Genomic DNA, 18,555 nt, shown 5'->3' with positions numbered 1-18,555 from the left:
CTCCCCATCCCATCCCTCTGGGTCATCCCAGTACACCAGCCCTGAGCACCCTGTCTCATGCATCAAACCTGGACTGGTGATCTGTTTCACATATGATAACATACATGTTTCAGTGCTATTCTCTCAAATCATCCCACCCTCACCTTCTCCCACAGAGTCCAAAAGACTGTTCTGTACATGTGTGTCTCTTTCGCTGTCTCGCATATAGGGTCATCGTTACCATCTTTCTAAATTCCATATATATGCGTTAGTATACTGTATTGGCTGACACACACTATTAAGTAAATTCCTTCCTTGATGATTTTATTCATATATCATTCATCAAGTATTAATGTGAAATACTAGCAACAAGAGAAGAAGCTCTAGATGATGGCTTATATTTTAAATTATATCTTGTACCTGACATTATTTTAAATCTTTCTTTAAGCCTATAAATACTTGGAAATTTGCACATCTAGGCATCTAAAATTGGCACTGGATTTCACATCATTGATATTACCACTGTCTTTTTAAAAACTTCCTTAGTATGAAGATTTTCCATATATATATGCTTTAAATATTTTAACTATATGTCACTTGGTTGTATGAATTCATTTTTGTTAGTGCCAGCACCACTTTATATTAAACTGTTTATTTTGAATTTGGCTACGCTGGGTCTTCATTGCAGCATGCAAGATCTTTTAGTTGCAGCATGTGGGATCCAGTTCTCTGACCAGGGATTGAACCCAGGCGCCCTGCACTGGGAGCACAGAGTCTTAGCCACTGGACTACCAGGGAAATCCTGAATGGCCATTTTAAAATGCTTTGTGAAATATGTTCTTTATATCATTTGAGAGGTAGTATAAGGAAGTATTTAAGACTGTGGACTCTGAAGCCAGATTTGAGTTCCAGTCCCTGTTCTACATTTGTGAGCTGAGTGACCTTTGGCATGTCACCTACCCTTTCAAGCTTTACTTCCTAATTATAAAATAGGGAAAGTAAGTGTATCTACATTGTAGGGTTGTCTGGGAGGGCAAATGAGATATTCATATAAGGCATTTAGAACAGTGCCTGGATTGTAGCACGAGTTCAGTCTATCCTTAGTTACTGTTAATGTCACTGATGTATACAGAAGAATTGGTAAACACAGTAAGTAGGAATGTGAGGATTCTGTGAATTACTGAGGGTCACATGAAAAAAAAGAAAAAAGTAAGGCCCCTCACTTATAGTACAGATGTTTTCCCATGAAAAGAGTGTCTCCTTTTCTAACATTAACACCTTTTTGCTCACACATAATGACTAGGTACATCCAAGAGACATGTTCCTTCATTTTCCATTGTGTTTCCAACTCTTGGCTGCTTGTTAGAGTATTTTTATCTTGGTTCTAATTCTGTCAGACTGCTTCTCTTTCTTCATGAATCCTTCAGTCCTGCAGCATGCATGACAAGCATCTATTTTCAAGAAAGGAGAATAGATATTGAAACTAAATTTTTCATAATGGTTAGTTTATTTTAAAACATTTGACTTCATTAGCCTTTCGTTAATTTGTATTTCATGTAGCACTGAATTATTTTTGCAGAGCTATTTTATTCTTTCTAAACTTACCCTCCCTCCCCCTCCCTGAAATTATAAAGTCGAACTGAAGTTATTTCTTAGGAACTAAGAAAGGAGCTTGAAAATCACACAAATACCCTGAGCCATTCTAAAAATAGGAAAGATGCAATTTGTGAATCATCAGTTTATTTTTTTAAATTTTGAAAGATTATAATTTGGATGTATTCTTTTGGCATCAAAAACATGTTTATATCATATGAGCAAAGCAAGTAGTATTTAGTGCTTTATACTGGAATTTTTGAATTTTTTTGATCCTGTAACCTGTTTTGTGAAGGAAGAGTTGCATCTTGAACATATTTGCTCCGAATTTGGGTGTGTAGGACTAGTTATTAAATTACATTCAAATCATCAGGTGTTTGTTCGCTAAATACTTTCTACATATAGGGTGATGTTCCTAAATCCCAGCCCGTTCTTCAGTTGTGCTTTCATGGTGCTTTCTAGGAGGTCGAGTGAATTGACCTCAAAACTGTGGTTATGGGTTGTTGTTGTTTTTTTTTTTTTTAATCAATATTGATAAGATTATTACTATTTAATTTCTCTAGAAAGGGGATAGCTGCTTCTAAAGGTTCGTCTGTGTGTATGTGTGTTTCCCGTCTTTGGCTGTCATTGTTTTACATCTGCGGGTAGTTCCTTATCTTTGCCACCTTGTCTGCCTCTCTTGAGTGTGTTTCGTATCTGTTTGTGTTTTTACACTCCTCTCATGGGAAGTAGGATTTCCTGAGGCATGCTGTGGAGTTAGTCTCTAGCTGATAAAAGATTGATATTAGAGAACTGAAAAATATAGTTCCTGTCCTTAAGAAATTTATACTTTATACTGGGAAAGAAGCAAATATAAATATGTAACACATACAACTAGGGATAAATAACATCTTAGTATATTTAGTATGTGATTGCTAAATGAGTAACAGTTGATATTTTGGCATTCAGAGTAAGTAGAAACACTTTAGGTTAAGAAGGATTTTGTAGTACTGGTGAACTTTTAGCTGGATCTTAAAGCATGATCAAGATAACTCAAAATGATGTAGGATTCTTGGGAAGAGTAGCAACTCTTTTAGCAGCTGTATTGTGGAGAAAATATTTTGCCTATTAAAATGTTGAGTCTAGGGTTGCTATAAAATACATTGTGTAATTCACATGTTCAAATGTCTGCAGCCCATGTGAAACAACAATAGAACATATGTCATACTTTATGAAAATTATTCAGTTTTATGAACTTAAATGTTTGTGAAATCATATATCTGCTTTTATTTCTGATATACTGAATGTCAATATTTTTTACAAGATGAAGTTGGCATCTAAGAATAAAATGCTTACATGCTGTTTCTCCTGTGAGAAGTAAAAAATTTTCCCATTCTTGCCATCTTTGTTCAGGAGTCAGTTAGCTGTTGAATCAAGTGTTTCCTGTCATGCTCCGTATCAGGCACGGAGGAAGTTACTGTAGTTGCAGATGAGAGGTAATGGAAAGCAGGAAGACAGTGGCAGGGCAAACAGTGAGGACGTGGGTGTGAAGGGCGATTTTCAAGGTAGGCTGTATTAGCTGGTGGAATCTTGTCCTTGGCCTCCCTTTAATCAAAGGTAATTCTGAGATTTTTTTAACAGAGATGAAGAATATATGTTTGAGTTACATTTTCAGTATATTTAATTTCAAGTTTTAGCAATATGTTCAGGGGTAGAGGTCTAGGCAGACATTAGAAAAACAGGATTAGAATTTTGAAGAGAGATCAGTGTTGAGAATAAAAGCTAGGAGTTCACATAGAGGTAGTAATTTATATTGCCAGAGGAAGAGAGGAAAAGAACAACTAAGAAAGTCTTAGTTGTCCTGGGAGCAGTTTAAATATCTTCTGTTTAGAGACTTTGTAGTTAAGTCCTGAATGATGTTTTTTGTCATTCTCTAATTTTTGCAGCTGTTGCTTTTTTTCTTAATTAATTAAATTAGAGGCTAATTACTTTACAATATTGTGATGGGTTTTGCCATACATCAACATGAATTAGCCACAGGTGCACATGTGTCCCCCCCCATCCTGAACCCCCCTCCCGCCTCCCTCCCCACCCCATCCCTCTGGGTTCTCCCAGAACACCGACTTTGAGTACCCTGCTTCACGCATTGAACCTGCACTGGCCGTCTGTTTTAAATATGGTAATATACATGTTTCAATGCTATTTTCTCAAATCATCACACCCTCGTCTTCTCCCACATAGTCCAAAAATCTGTTCTTTACATTTGCATCTCTTTTGCTGTCTTGCATATAAGGTCATCGTTATTGTCTTTCTAAATTCCATACATATGCATTAATATACTGTATTGGTATTTCCTTTTCTGACTTACTTCACTCTGTATAATAGGCTCCAGTTTCATCTATCTCTTTAGAACTGACTCAAATGCATTCTCTTTTTTATAGCTGAGTAGTATTCCATTGTGTATATGTACCACAACTTCCGTATCCATTCATGTACTGATGGACATCTGCTGCTGCTGCTGCTAAGTCACTTCAGCTGTGTCTGACTCTGTGCGACCCCATAGACGGCAGCCCATCAGGCTCCACTGTCTCTGGGATTCTCCAGGCAAGAACACTGGAGCATGTTGCCATTTCCTTCTCCAATGCATGAAAGTGAAAAGTGAAAGTGAAGTCTCTCAGTCGTGTCCAACTCTTAGCGACCCCATGGACTGCAGCCTACCAGGCTCCTCCGTCCATGGGATTTTCCAGGCAAGAGTACTGGAGTGGGGTGCCATTGCTTTCTCTGGATGGACATCTAGGTTGTTTCTGTGTCCTAGCTATTGTAAACAGCGCTACAATGAACAATGAGGTACATGTGTCTCTTTCAATTCTGCTTTCTTTGTGCACCTCTTGCTTAATGGTGCTAATCATTGGTGCCAAGAGCAAAGTAGGCAAGTATTAAAAAAGAATTTGATAGTTTAAGTCCAAGCTAAATGTTTCATGTTTCAGTTCAGTTCAGCCACTCAGTCGTGTCTGACTCTTTGCAACCCCATGAATTGCAGCACGCCAGGCCTCCCTGTCCATCATCAACTCCTGGAGTTCACTCAAACTCATGTCCATTGAGTCGGTGATGCCATCCAGCCATCTCATCCTCTGTCGTCCTCTTCTCCTCCTGCCCCCAATCCCTCCCAGCATCAGAGTCTTTTCCAGTGAGTCAACTCTTCACATGAGGTGGCCAAAGTACTGGAGTTTCAGCTTTAGCATCATTCCTTCCAAAGAAATCCCAGGGCTGATCTCCTTGCAGTCCAAGGGACTCTCAAAGAGTCTTTTCCAGCACCACAGTTCAAAAGCATCAATTCTTTGGCACTCAGCTTTCTTCACAGTCCAACTCTCACATCCATGTTTAGTAAAGTTAAAATTGACAGTACATTATTTTCAGTCCTTTTTATCCTTCACATCAGATCTATATAGTAAGTGTGGAATTTTTTGTCTCTTAATATCCGGCTTTTGCAGGATGATTCAAGAATTACTCCTTCTGTTGGTTCTTTCTCTGATATCAGGATCTTTCACTGTGTTCAGAAAAAAGGAAATGAGTTTAGAACTTAACTACATTCTTATCTTCCTGTGATATGGCACAGAGTGATTAAGAGCACTGGTCTGTCCTATTGAATCTTTACACAAGCATAAAACTATAAATATTTATGTTTAAGGGTTTTTACCACTCTTTTGATTTCTATTTCAACAGATCCCTTTTGGCCATTCACCTAATTTAGAGTAATAAATAGTGAACCTAGACTTTGAAATGTAAAAGATGTCTTTAACTATCAATTTATAAATATTTATAAAATATAGCCTTTTGTATGAGAGATATGGTGACATGATTATAAGCTCTCCAGTATCAGGAAGCCTCATTCTGGCTTAATCTCAAGTACTGATTAACAGTGGAAATTAAAAGAATGTTAAGGTGTTCTTCCCCCAGTATGTATATTCAATTTCATGTCAGTTGTCATGGTTAATCATGGGCTTCCCAGGTACTGCTAGTGGTAAAGAACCCACCTGCTAATGCAGGAAACAAGAGACACAGGTTCCATCCCTGGGTCTGGAAGATCCTCTGGAGGAGGGCATGGCAACCCACTCCAGTATGCTTGCCTGTAGAATCCCATAGACAGAGGGGCCTGGCAGACTATGGTCCATTGGGTCACAAAGAGACACGACTAAAGTGACTTAGCACAAACACATTGTTAACAGCATGGGTGTGTGTGTGTGTGTGTGTGTGTGTGTTTGTATATGTGTGTAAAATCTAATAAGTTATTCTGCAAGTTTATCATTTGACACTTGCATTTCTTTGAAATTTTCTATGCTGACACTTACTAGTCTTATGGGCCAGCCATCATTTTGATCACTTAATATGTAGTAGTTAATTTGTATCTTACAACAACCCTAATAGGTTGTCTTATAACAACCCTATTAGGTTGGAACTGTTAACCCCTGTTTAAAGATTAGAAGCTGAAACACATAGCTAGTGAAGCCAGAATTTGAACCTTGACAGTCTGGCAGTATACTCATCCTCTTAACTATTGTACAGTATCTATTTCTCTAAGTCTCAGTTTCCTCACCTAAAGGGCAGTAATAAAAAGATTATTTTTTAGAGTTACTGATTGGTAGGACTAAATAAAGCAATGCTTGTGAAGAGACTGATTTAGGATCCTAGATATTAATGATCAGTTAATACTTATTTGGCTACTTTTTTGGGGTTCTTCTGTTTCTTTTTTCTTTGTCTCCTTTAGAGTTTTTATTTTTCCTCTGCCCATTTCTTTTAACTGGTGTTTCAGGGTTCCATTCTTGACTTGCTGTTGTATATCATTCTGTATAATTCCCCTTCAGGAGGTTCATCCACTTCCCTAGTTTTTAACTACTGCCTACTTCCTGTAGGTCAGTGATCCAATTCTATACTTTCCTCCTGATGTATCCAAATGTCTGCTGTACATCCTCCTTTGCCTACCCCCCACATGTCCTTCCAGCTTGACTTGGATAAAACTATAAAAGGTTTTAATCTAAAATGAAACTAAAGGATATGAAATGGAGAATCTCACACGTTAGCTCTCAGAACAGTGAAACTTGAAGACTAAGAGACTGATTTTCCATAAATGCCTGATTTATAAAAGATTGAAACTTAAACCTCTCACCAATGAATTGCTCCCCATCTTTGAGCCAGTTAACTCTGCATGGCCCCTAATTGGGCTCTTCCCTTTCACACTCCTTGCCCATGAATGCAACCCATTCTTAACCTTCTTCAGTGGACTCACCTATAGCTCACTGCAGCTGCATGTCCTGAATTACAATATCTCTGCTGCTGCTGCGGCTAAGTCACTTCAGTCGTGTCTGACTCTGCGACCCCATAGACGGCAACCCACCAGGCTCCCCCGTCCCTGGGATTCTCCAGGCAAGAACACTGGAGTGGGTCACTATTGCCTTCTCTGAATATCTCTGCTACTGCAGAATAAACTGGATTTTTGGTATCTCGTGAAGAAGGGAATGGCAATCCACTCCAGTGTTCTTGCCTGGAGAATTCCATGAACGGGGTGGGGAGCCTGGCAGGCTACAATCCATGGAATCACAAAGAATCAGACATGACTGAGTGACTAACATACACACACATTTGGTATCTTGAGTTTGCCTCAGCTTACCTCTTTTCTTTTAGGTTGACCTTACATGGTGTCATAAGTGGGATCTGAAGGCACCAACCACTTGAACCTCTGGAGTCAAGTGAGTTTCCTATACTTGAGTCCTTTGCACTGTTAGCTTCTGTGAGCCATTCTAACTTTGGTAAGTCTCCTCAGAGCTCAAGCTGCCTTCTTTTGTTTGAGCTCTCCTACTTTATTCAGGATCTAGATAGAGACAGCTTGCCCTTCTGGTAAGTACTCTTGTTTCTGATAATTGTATCTAGTCATCTGAATGTACTAAAGGTACATTTAGTATTGAATGTACTAAAGTACCCCCCCCCCGCCCCCCGCCTGCAACAACCACCACCTTGAGGGATCCTAGCCAGTTTTATGTTTAAAAAATTTATGGTCTTTCCTCATGTGCATGTTTGACTAAATAGACCAGTTTTACTAAGGATAACGCAGAACTCCAATGGCCATTATGTGGAAACTTTGATCTCTGCAAACTTGTTTTCTTTGAACTAAATTAGAAGACCATGGCTACAATATTAAGCAATCTGAGTAGGATAGTTATTTTAGTTGGTATCTAGAGGCTACTAAATGTTCAGGATTCTAAAATTGCCTCCTTATTGTTTCTAAATTAACCGAAGCAAATAAACAACCAAAGATGGATTTAAAAAATCCCAGGTCTCTTCCTCAGTGCTAACTAAGGTCCTTTCTAACCCCACTGTTCCATCTCCTCTATATCTCCCTTTACCCTTCCTGAGTCTCTTCTCTGAATTTACTTTCCTTACCAAACAGAACCCATTAAGACCTTCTTTTTCAAAATTAGACCTTCTGAGGATCCTACTAAAAACTGCCCTAGATTTCCTACACCCCATGGACAAAGGGCAACATAAGGGCTGTAATAAAGGATTTCCCCTCGGTAACTGAAGATCCCAATATATTTGCTGAAGAATTCAATGCTGTAACCCAAACCCACCAACCTCATCTCCCTAATCTCTGTTAATTAGTCTACTTGCTTGTTGGAGAAGGTCAAGCCCCACAGTAGATTAAAACTGCAGCTTGGGGAAACCCTGAACAATTTCTAGGGTTTAAGTTAAACCAACCATTAGTCCTTTTATATGGTTAACCTCATGGCAGAGCCAAATGGCTACACAAAGCCATCCCTGGAGCCTTCCCAAAACCTGCGGACTGGAATTAAAGTCAGGTATGCATCCAAAAGCCTGCTGAACCCTTCCATGATTATTACAACAATCTCCAAACCATTTCCAAAGGGAATTCCGGACTCCCTATAGCTGTTGAGTCCTCTCAGGTGGCTTTTAATTCCGTATGTATAAATGGCCTACATAAGGACTTATCCTTGTTGGTCAAAAGAACCTGTATCAAAGGGAAGGAGTGTTCACCCCTGACCTTGTCAATCTGGCTAATAAATTAGCTCACACCATATAAGATGACTCCAGAAAGAAAGAAAAAAATGATAACTAAGATTTTGAATCTACAGCACCAATAGATGGAAACTCCAAAGCAAATCCATCCTACAAGAATGTGTCATTATTGTAGAAAACCTGACCAGGGGAAAGGATTGCTACAAATTGAACTCCAAATAGTTACAACCTTCTCAGAACCCTGGCCAAATCCACACCAATGATGGGGCTTCAAGGACACACAGAGACTGTTCCTGTTCTGCCATTAAATAGACTGGGGAAAACTACTCTCCAGATCAGGGACAAATTCCTTACAGTGTAAACTGGCACAGGGGCTGCTCCTGTCAGTGCTCCATCCCACTGCAATTGAACAGGCCCTTCCCTAGAGTAGTATATATGTTCAAATAGTGGGAGTCTTAAGTAAACTGCAGTGTAAACTGCAATGTGTCCCTATTTCTCAGCCCATATTTTTTGATCTGGACCTTTTGTAAGGCAAATGTCTGCTTCTTAGTGATTTGGGTCCCAGACATTTATTGGGATGAGATTTTCTGGAGAAACACAGTGCTGCCATTTTTTTCTCTCAAAACGTGGAAGTTAAAAAAAAAAAAGGTGGAAGTGTCTCTTGAGTTTAAGTTCAACATTCAGGAAAATTCAACCCCATTGCCATTATTTGCATTCTACAACCCAAGGCAGTCCAAACTTTGCACTCATCTGCTCTATTAAACCCAGAATTCTCTGATCTATCTTTGGGTAAAATCCTTAACTGAAATAGGCACAATTCATAGTGCCCCTCCCATTATGATCCAGGTGGACCCCACAAAACCTCTCCTAAGAATAAACAAATACCCTATGAATAAGGAAGGGTACACAGCATAAGGCAAATTATAGAGGACTGTAAGGCCCAGGCACTTACTCTCCTTGGTACTATCCTTGTGTTAATAATACCCTTATTTTGCCTGTAAAAAAAACACCAGTGGCTGTGCAAGACCACAGGGCAATACATAGCATTGTAATTCTCTGCCATCCTGTCTTTTCTAATCCCTGCATGCTATTAGTATCCATCCATGCTGGAAGCACCTTTTACATTGTAATCAGTTTAGGCAGTGAGTTTTTAGTATCCCTGTTGAAAGGGATAGTCAGTGTCTCTTTGCCTTTACCTGAGAAGGACAACAGTACATCTGGACAGTCATGCCTCAAGGCTCTACTGAGGCCTTCTTACTTCTCACAATTTTGACAGGCTGATTTAAATGACATAAAATTCTCTAGGGGCTCCACCTTACTACTACCTTTGGATGAACTTCTTTTTTGTTTGCCCTCCTAATACTTCTTGCAAAAAGAAGTATTTGCTGAAAATCTCAGCCCTTAAGGGACACACAGTCTTGAAGGAGAAATTACAATTTGTCCAAACTCAGGTTCAATCTTGAGGACATTTAGTCTCAAAACAGGTGCTACACGTAGATGCTGATAGGCTTCAAGGCATTTTAAACTTTTCAAACCATAAAAGCAAATGTTTCTTGGTTTTGGTTTTTTGGCCATGCCATGCAGTTTGTGGGATATCAGTTCCCCGACCAGGGGCTGAATCTGGACCTTGGCAGGGAAAGCCCAGAATCCTAACCATGAGGCCACCAGGGAATTCCCAAAAGCAAATGTTAATTGTGAGGTTTTCTTGGGCTAGCTGGCCATTGTCATAATTGGATCCCAAATTTCTTTTTGTTGGTTCAGCCCCTGTATTCCCTGCTAAAGAACACCAGCCTGACCCCATAGTTTGGGATGATCAAGATTGCTTGGCCTTTAAGATCTTGAAGGAAAGCTTAATAAGTCTACCTGCCCTTGGACACCTAAATTGTCAGCTACCCTTTTCCCTTTTTGTATATGAGAAAGAGGGGAATACCCTCAGGTTACTTACCAAAACCATGGGGCTATCACCAACCTCTAGGTTGCGCAGCCAACAATTAGATGCAGTGACCTGAGGATACCTCCCTCCCGTGCCTGAGAGCTGTGCCTGCTTCCACTCCTTTAGCGAAGGCTACTGAAGAAATTGTTATAGGATCCTCTTTAATCATCTTTGTGCCTTAGCCTGTTGAGCCTCTCTTAAATTTCACGCCACGCTCAACATCTTTCAGCGAACCATCTTACCACCTATGAAATCCTCTTACTTACCTCCCCTCGTACCACTCTTACTCACTCTTAAGTCTCAACCCTGCTCTCCTTCTTCCCTCTTGCACTGATGAAATTCCCCATGTCTCTTTGACTTTGATGGATCACCTCTTGACCCCTCATGATGACTTACAAGAAAGATGTAAGGTGTAAGAAGAAAGAAGAAAGATGTAAGATAACTTAGAAGATTCATAAGCTCTTACCCTTTGAAATAATTACAGGACAGTCCCTGCTTTCTTTGACCTACAAATAATAAATAGGGGATATACTTCAGTTTTGCAAAGATGTAATTAAATCCACTGAGAATAATAATATTTTCCATAATAATGCTTTGGAAAAATAATCTTTCTATGGCATGCTCCCAGGAAACAAAGATGTCAAATACCACATTTGCAGCCTGGTCTATTGGAAAAGGCATCTCCATAAAGTTTCCTTCCAACCTTGTTGGAAGGGCCCCTCACAGGTGTTGCTGACTAAAGCCTGTGTCACTAAGCTCCGAGGGGTGGACTCCTGAATTCATGTGTCTCTTCTATAAAAAGTGGATCTGCAACCTAACTGGTGATTCAGAGGTAAAGTTTTCTAATGACTGAAGCCAATGACATCAGAAATAGATAGCTTTCCCAAGATAACCAGACCAGGCCTGTGTCATGCTGCTTAAAGTTCTAATGGTCCTTTCTCTGGATTTCTTGCTGCCCCCTCGTTTAGCTTTAGCACATCCTTTGGTTCCCTGCTTAGAAAAACTCCAAGATTCTGCCAACCTTACTGATAGTTTGATTTGTGCCAGAGCTAATAACACTCATGATGAACCTGAACTGGTAGCCTGGCTATTATCCTTAGAAGGATGGCAAGGTCTCTCTGGCAGAGATGTAGTATTTTCCTTTGGTCCCTTTGAACTGTTACACATTCTTCCTTCTGGCAAATTGGCAGCAGACATTATAACATTGCACTGGGTGCCCCCCACCCACAAAGGTATACCCCTCACTCAAGTCTGGACTCTTACCCATAATCTTCCTTTGTGTTTCAAAAACGTTAATGGGACTGCTAAAAACTTTGTGGTGGGGTAACAAAAATTATAACAGTACTGGGGGATGAACAGTGGATATCCTTCCATTCAATGGTAATTTGGTTGATAAGAAATCTAGTAAGTGGTGGGAACGTACCTTCTCTCTGGAGATTCCCCAGACCTCCATCAGAACCTCACCCACAACAATCCAACTCTCCCATTATTCCAAATATATAGAAATTTAAGATGTTCTTATAGCCATTTCCACCATGCTGACTATCATGAGCTATATGTAAATGACTCTTTTTGGTCATGAGAGCTCTTCTTTTATCAGAGGAAAAAAAATACCTGGGCTAAAGGGCCCACTTATGCCCTTTATTCAGAAAACACTGGTTATTTCTTTCTGTGTGGAAGGAATATGTGTTCCACATTCCGCCTTGAATGGAAGGGACACTGCAGAGTTGTTTCCCTCACTCCTGACGCCAGAGTCAGGAAAACCCTCCCTTCCACTGGAAGAACCCACTTGGGTTCTTTCTCCTCACAACTTAAAGGAGCATGTGAACCTTTTGTTTAGTTAAAGTTGTAAAACAGTTGTTGTGGGTTTAAAATATATCCATAAATTCTTAGATATTCTTCCTTTCAATAGGTGGAACCTAACTGTCCTACCTTAAGTGGGCTGTAGTTAATGACTCTCATCTATCAAGTAAAATGTGTCAAAAGTGGCAGTGTGGTTTTCAGGACCAGATCGTGAAAGGCATAGTGGCTGTGTGTGTGTGTGTGTGTGTGTGTGTGTGTGTGTGTGTTCTTTCTCTCTGCCTCTCTCTTGGATCACATCTTCTGGGGAAAGTCAGTTGCCACATCTTGAGGACACTCAAGCAGTTCTGTGACGAGGTCCATCTGATCTGGAATTTAGGCATCCTGCCAATAACCAGTAGAGAGGTGAGGCCTCATCCACAGTGAGGAAGCATTCTGGGGAAGAAAGTCCTCCAGCATCGTCAAGCCTTCCGCTGACCACAGTCTTCGCCACCATCTTGACTGTAGCTTCATGTGAGACCCTGGGTCAGAAACACTCATCTAAGCCCCTCTCTTACTCTTGGAAACTGTGTGAAATAACGCATGCTTATTGTTTTAATCTGCAAAGTTTTGAGTAATTCACAATGCGAAAAAATTAACACACCATATTATCTTTGTCATAGGGGTTTAATTTTAGTAAAATGTGAAAACTAAAAAATCAATGTGAAAACAAACAGAAAAACTAGAATGGATATAATTTTGGATGGATGCCCTCTGATAACCCTGTAGTAGTTAGAAAGGGATTTGAGTGTGTCTTTGGCTGTCTTTTCCCCCTTGGGTTAAAGTAATAGATTGTGAAAAAGCAAGTCGAAACCTCTCCATAGTCATGGGAACTACCTTCAGTGCTTCTCTTAGAGCTTTTGAATAGCAGCAAACCCAGATATACAGCCTAGCAAAAGTAGTCTTACAAAACCACAGAGCCCTAAACCTCCTTACTGCACAGTAGGGAGGAACCTGTGCCTTGCTCTGGGAAGAATGCTATTTTTTATGTTAACAAATAGGGAGACACAGTGCCCGAACTAAAAATGATGGACAGTATCAATCTCTTAACTGAAATAGGCCAAGCCCTAGGACTTAAGATGTTTTCAAGCTATTAAGTATAGGTAGCTGGGGAAACTGGTTGAGAAGTTTGTTCCAGTCAGTAGCTATAATTGGACTTCTGACCCTGGGTATAATCCTTCTAATGAAATGTCTGCTGTCTTGTTTCAATAGGCAAATGCCTTTCTCTCAGATATACATACAGAATAAAGTTCCTAAGGCTTATCCTGAGGCTTAATTGACCATGAAACCAAATTGACTCCCTTAGAGGAGTGTGACTGAGATTCTCCATGTTTAAATGAGGCAAAAAATCAACTTGTCATGCCCTCTTCTATGGGACAGAGCATCCTGGGTTGGTCCTTTGCAGCTTCAAGGGATTCACAGCCCAACATCTAGCAACATCTCAGACTAAACAAATACCCAAGGTTGATCATCAATACTTTTCTATGAAAGATCTTGTTCAAATGAGAAAAAAGTAAAAGGATTTTAATGTAAAATGGAACCAGAGGATATGAAATGGAGACCCATGCATGTGCCCTCAGAAAAGCAAAACTTAAAGACTGAGAGACTAATTTCCCATAAATACGTGACTTAGAGAATTATCAGTTCAGTTCAGTCACTCAGTTGTGTCCTGACTTTGCGACCCCATGGACTGCAGCATGCCAGGCTTCCCTGTCCATCACCAACTCCTGGAGTTTGCTCAAACTCATGTCCATTGAGTCGGTGATGCCATCCAACCATCCCATCCTCTGTTGTCCCCTTCTCCTCCTGCCTTCAATTTTTCCCAGCATCAGGGTCTTTTCCAATGAGTCAGTTCTTCACATCAGGTGGCCAAAGTATTGGAGCTTCAGCTTCAGCATCAGTTCTTCCAGTGAATATTTAGGACTGATTTCCTTTAGAATTGACTGGTTGGATCTCTTGCAGTCTCTTATAGACTCTCAAGAGTCTTCTCCAACACTACAGTTCAAAAGCATCAGTTCTTCGGAGCTCAGCTTTCTTTATAGTCCAACTCTTACAACCATACATGACTATGTGAAAAACTATAGCTTTGACTAGACAGACCTTTGTTGACAACGTAATGTCTCTGCTTTTTAATATGCTGTCTAGGTTGGTCATAGCTTTTCTTCCAAGGAGCAACTGTCTTTTAATTTCATGGCTGCAGTCACCATCTGCAATGATCTTGGAGCCCAAAATATAAAGTCTGTCACTGTTTCCATTGTTTCCCTATCTATTTGCCATGAAGTGATGGGACTGGATGTCATGATCTTAGTTTTCTGAATGTTGAGTTTTAAGCCAGTTTTTTCACTCTCCTCTTTCACCTTCACCAAGAGGCTCTTTAGTTCTTCTTTGCTTTCTGCCATTAGGATGGTGTCATTTGCATATCTGAGGTTATTGATGTTTCCCCCAGCAATCTTGATTCCAGCTTATGCTTAATCCAGCCCAGCATTTTGCATGATGTTAAATAAGCAGGGTGACAGTATACAGCCTTGACATACTCCTTTTCCTATTTGGAACCAGTCTGTTGTTCCATGTCCAATTTTAACTGCTGCTTTTGATCTGCATACAGATTTCTCAGGAGACAGGTCAGGTGGTCTAGTATTCTCATCTCTTTAAGAATTTTCTACAGTTTGTTGTGATCCACACAGTCAAAGGCTTTGGCATAGTCAAGAAAGCAGAAATAGATGCTTTTCTGGAACTCTTTTGCTTTTTCGATGATCCAGTGGATCTTGGCAATTTGATCTCTGGTTCCTCTGCCTTTTCCAAAACCAGCTTGAACATCTGGAAGTTCATGGTTCACGTACTGTTGAAGCCTGGCTTGGAGAATTTTGAGCATTCCTTTGCTAGCATGTGAGATGAGTGCAATTGTGTGGTAGTTTGAGCATTTTTTGACATTACCTTTCTTTCGGATTGGAATGAAAACTGACCTTTTCCAGTCCTGTGGCCACTGCTGAGTTTTCCAAATTTGCTGGCATACTGAATGCAGCACTTTCACAGCCTTATCTTTTAGGATTTGAAATAGCTCAACTGGAATTCCATCACCCCCGCTAGCTTTGTTTGTAGTGATGCTTTCTAAGGCCCACTTGACTTTGCATTCTAGGATGTCTGGCTCTAGGTGAGTGATCACACCATCGTGGTTATCTGGGTCATGAAGATCGTTTTTCTATAGTTCTTCTGTGTATTATTGCCACCTCTTGTTAGTATCTTCTGCTTCTGTTAGGACCATTTCTGTCCTTTATTGTGCCCATCTTTGCATGAAATGTTCCCTTGGTATCTCTAATTTTCTTGAAGAGATCTCTAGACTTTCCCATTCTATTGTTTTCCTCTATTTCTTTGCACTGATCACTAAGGAAGGCTTTCTTATCTCTCCTTGCTATTCTTTGGAACTCTGCATTCAAATGGGTTGTCTTTCCTTTGCTCCTTTGCCTTTAGCTTCTCTTCTTTTCTCAGCTATTTGTAAGGCCTCCTCAGACAACCATTTTGCCTTTTTGCATTTGTTTTTCTTGGTAATGGTCTTGATCACTGCCTCCTGTAGTGTCACGAACCTCCGTCCATAGTTCTTCAGGCACTCTGTCTATCAGATCTAATCCCTTGAATCTGTTTGTCACTTCCACTGTATAATAAGGGATTTGATTTAGCCATACTGTTTTTGCTGACTGTATAGAGCTGTATAGAGGATTATCAGATTTACAGATTTATTGAAGCTTAACCTGTGACCTTCCCTTGTAGCTCAGTAGGTAAAGAATCTGCCTGCAGTGCAGGAGACCCAGGTTCGATCCCTGGGTTGGGAAGATCCCCTGGAGAAGGAGATGGCAACCCACTCCAGTATCCTTGCCTGGAAAATCTCAGGGACAGAGGAGCTTGATGGGCTACAGTCCATGGGGTCACAAAGAGTCGGGCATGACTGAGCGACTAACACTTACTTAACCTGTGACCAATGAGCATCCTCCAAAACTTTCTTCCCACCTTCAAGCCAGTGAACTCTCTGCATATCTCCCAGCTGGACTGTCCCCTTTTGCACACTTTGTTCATAAAAGCAACCCACCCTAAACCTTAACAGCCTTGTCTGTAATTTGCTACAGCTTGGTGTCCCGAATTGCAGTTCCTCTACTGTTCCCAAATAAACTTCATTTCTGGTAACTTGAGCTTCACTTCTTTTAGATTGGCGTTTTATTTTCTTAACCAATTTTCAGAAAGCAAAAGTTTTAAGTTTTAATTAAGTCAAGCTTTTCTTTGCTGGTTTGTGCTTTTGTATACTAAGAAATCTTCACCTAACCCAGGGTCATAACTTCCCTACTTCTTTCCAAGAAGTTTTGTAGTTCTTGCCCTCACATTTAGGTTTATGACAATTTTAAGTGAATTAATAGTCCTTGTTCAGACCTCTCCTTTATCTGATATTAATAAGCCACTGCAGTGTTGGGTTGTAAGTTAGTATGTTGTTGTTGTTTAGTCGCTAAGTCTTGTCCAACTCTTTTGCAACCCCATTGACTGTAGCCCACTAGGCTTCTCTGTCCATGGGATTTCCCAGGTGGCTCAGTGGTAAAGAATTCACCTGCCAAGGTAGGACATGTAGCTTCAACCCCTAGGGTGGAAAGATCCCCTGGAGGAGGGTATGACAATCCACTCCAATATTCTTGCCTGAAAAATGCTATGGACAGAGGAGACTGGTGGGCTACAGTCCATGGGGTTGCAAAGAATCAAACATGACTTAGGGACTGAGCCTGCAGTGTTGGGATGCCGGAGGGCTTTCCTCATTGTCCCTCCTCCACTCATAACTTTAGGCAGGCACTGCTGTGCTGTGCCAGATAGGGGATTTCTCACCTCACCCTTCCTCCTTCAGCAGTAGACTTGTTCCTTTTTACTCAGAATGAGAATCTTGATGGAGGCTGAAGGTCATTCTCCTCCATGACGGCTTGTTTTTTCAAATTTGTACACATCTGTGTATCATCACCACTCAAAAGTCCTCTTGCTCTCTTTCTCAGTCTGGATCCCACCAAAAGATAAGCAGTATTCCAGTTGCTACCATTACAGATTTGTTGTTTCTGTTCTTAAACTTTGTATCAGTGAAATCCTGTAGCACCCTGTTCTGCCAGGCTTCTATCATTAAACATTTCTGAGGTTAATCCACCTTGTTGCACATACTGGTGGTTTGTGGCTTTCTGGTTTCTTTGCTGTGTATAATTCTATTATATTAATATATCAATACCACAATTTATGAGCTTCCCAGGTGGCGCAGTGGTAAAGAACGTGCCTGCGAATGCAGGAAACATAAGAGATGCAGATTTCCCTGGGTCAGGAAGATCCCCTGGAGGAGGGCATGGCAACCTACTCCAGTATTCTTGCCTGGAGAATCCCATGGACAGAGGAGCCTGGTGGGCTACAGTCCATGGGGTTGCAAAGAGTTCGACACTACTGAAGTAACTTAGCACGCACATACGCTCCACAGTTTATAAAGACTATTTAAACAATTGGATGATTAATTATCTAATTAATCATCTTTTAATTTCCTAAATGCTTATAATTATCCTAAAAGTAGCATGCCAACGGTCTATCCACCTTGTCCCTGAGGCCAGAAACCTAAGAGTCATCTTTGACTCTTCTCGTACTCCTCTTGAAGTCTAATGAGAAAATTCTGTTTATTCCTCTTTTGTCATTACAGCCACAATCCAGCCACTTCTCCCTATTTTCGTATCTCTTGTCCACAGTTGTGCATCAAGGCTTTTCACTGCCTCATTCTTACCCAAAGGTGTGTTCTCCAGGCTGAGCCAGCCAAGGAATCAGTCACAAGCAATTCTCAGCTGCCGTCAACCTGCAGTGGCTTGCTTCCTTACCTGAGAGTAAAAGCTGAAGTCCTTACCGTGGCCTGCAAAGCTCTTCTCTGACTCCAGCTACCTCTTCAACCATAATTCCTACACCAGTTTCTTTCCCTGACGCAGCTTTAGCTGCTCCAGCCCACCTGCTGTTTTTCTTTGCCCAGGAGGCTCTTGGCTCACATGGTCCAATACTTCGCTTCCGAATTTTATTCTGGTCTCGGCTCAAATGTCACTTCATGAGAGAGGCTTGCCTCTAATGACCAAACCTAAAAGGCTCTTCCTGGGACTCCCCTGACAGTCCAGGGATTAGGTAGGACTTCACCTTCTAAGGCAAGGGGTTCAGGTTCCATCCCT

The 18,555-nt window shown here is 40.7% G+C and overlaps 1 protein-coding gene across 5 annotated transcripts in view; it reads left to right on the top strand.

The window, feature by feature from the left end:
- WDR89 (WD repeat domain 89) overlaps positions 1-18,555 on the top strand; it is a 48,101-nt gene that overhangs the window by 11,811 nt on the left and 17,735 nt on the right. For 2 of the 5 annotated variants that reach the window (XM_005212022.5, XM_024997725.2), the window contains exon 2: positions 7,231-7,295. The exons of 1 other annotated variant lie outside the window; for it this stretch is intronic. The gene's annotated coding sequence lies outside the window, so the exon portion shown is untranslated. Of the gene's footprint in view, positions 1-7,230; positions 7,356-18,555 lie in introns of all 5 variants that reach the window. 2 more of the 5 variants (XM_024997724.2, NM_001034658.2) reach the window with 1 other exon arrangement.

The sequence above is a fragment of the Bos taurus genome, chromosome 10 (assembly GCF_002263795.3).
Source record: "Bos taurus isolate L1 Dominette 01449 registration number 42190680 breed Hereford chromosome 10, ARS-UCD2.0, whole genome shotgun sequence".
NCBI classification, from domain to species: Eukaryota; Metazoa; Chordata; class Mammalia; order Artiodactyla; family Bovidae; genus Bos; species Bos taurus.
This window is presented reverse-complemented; position numbering and strand designations above follow the sequence as displayed.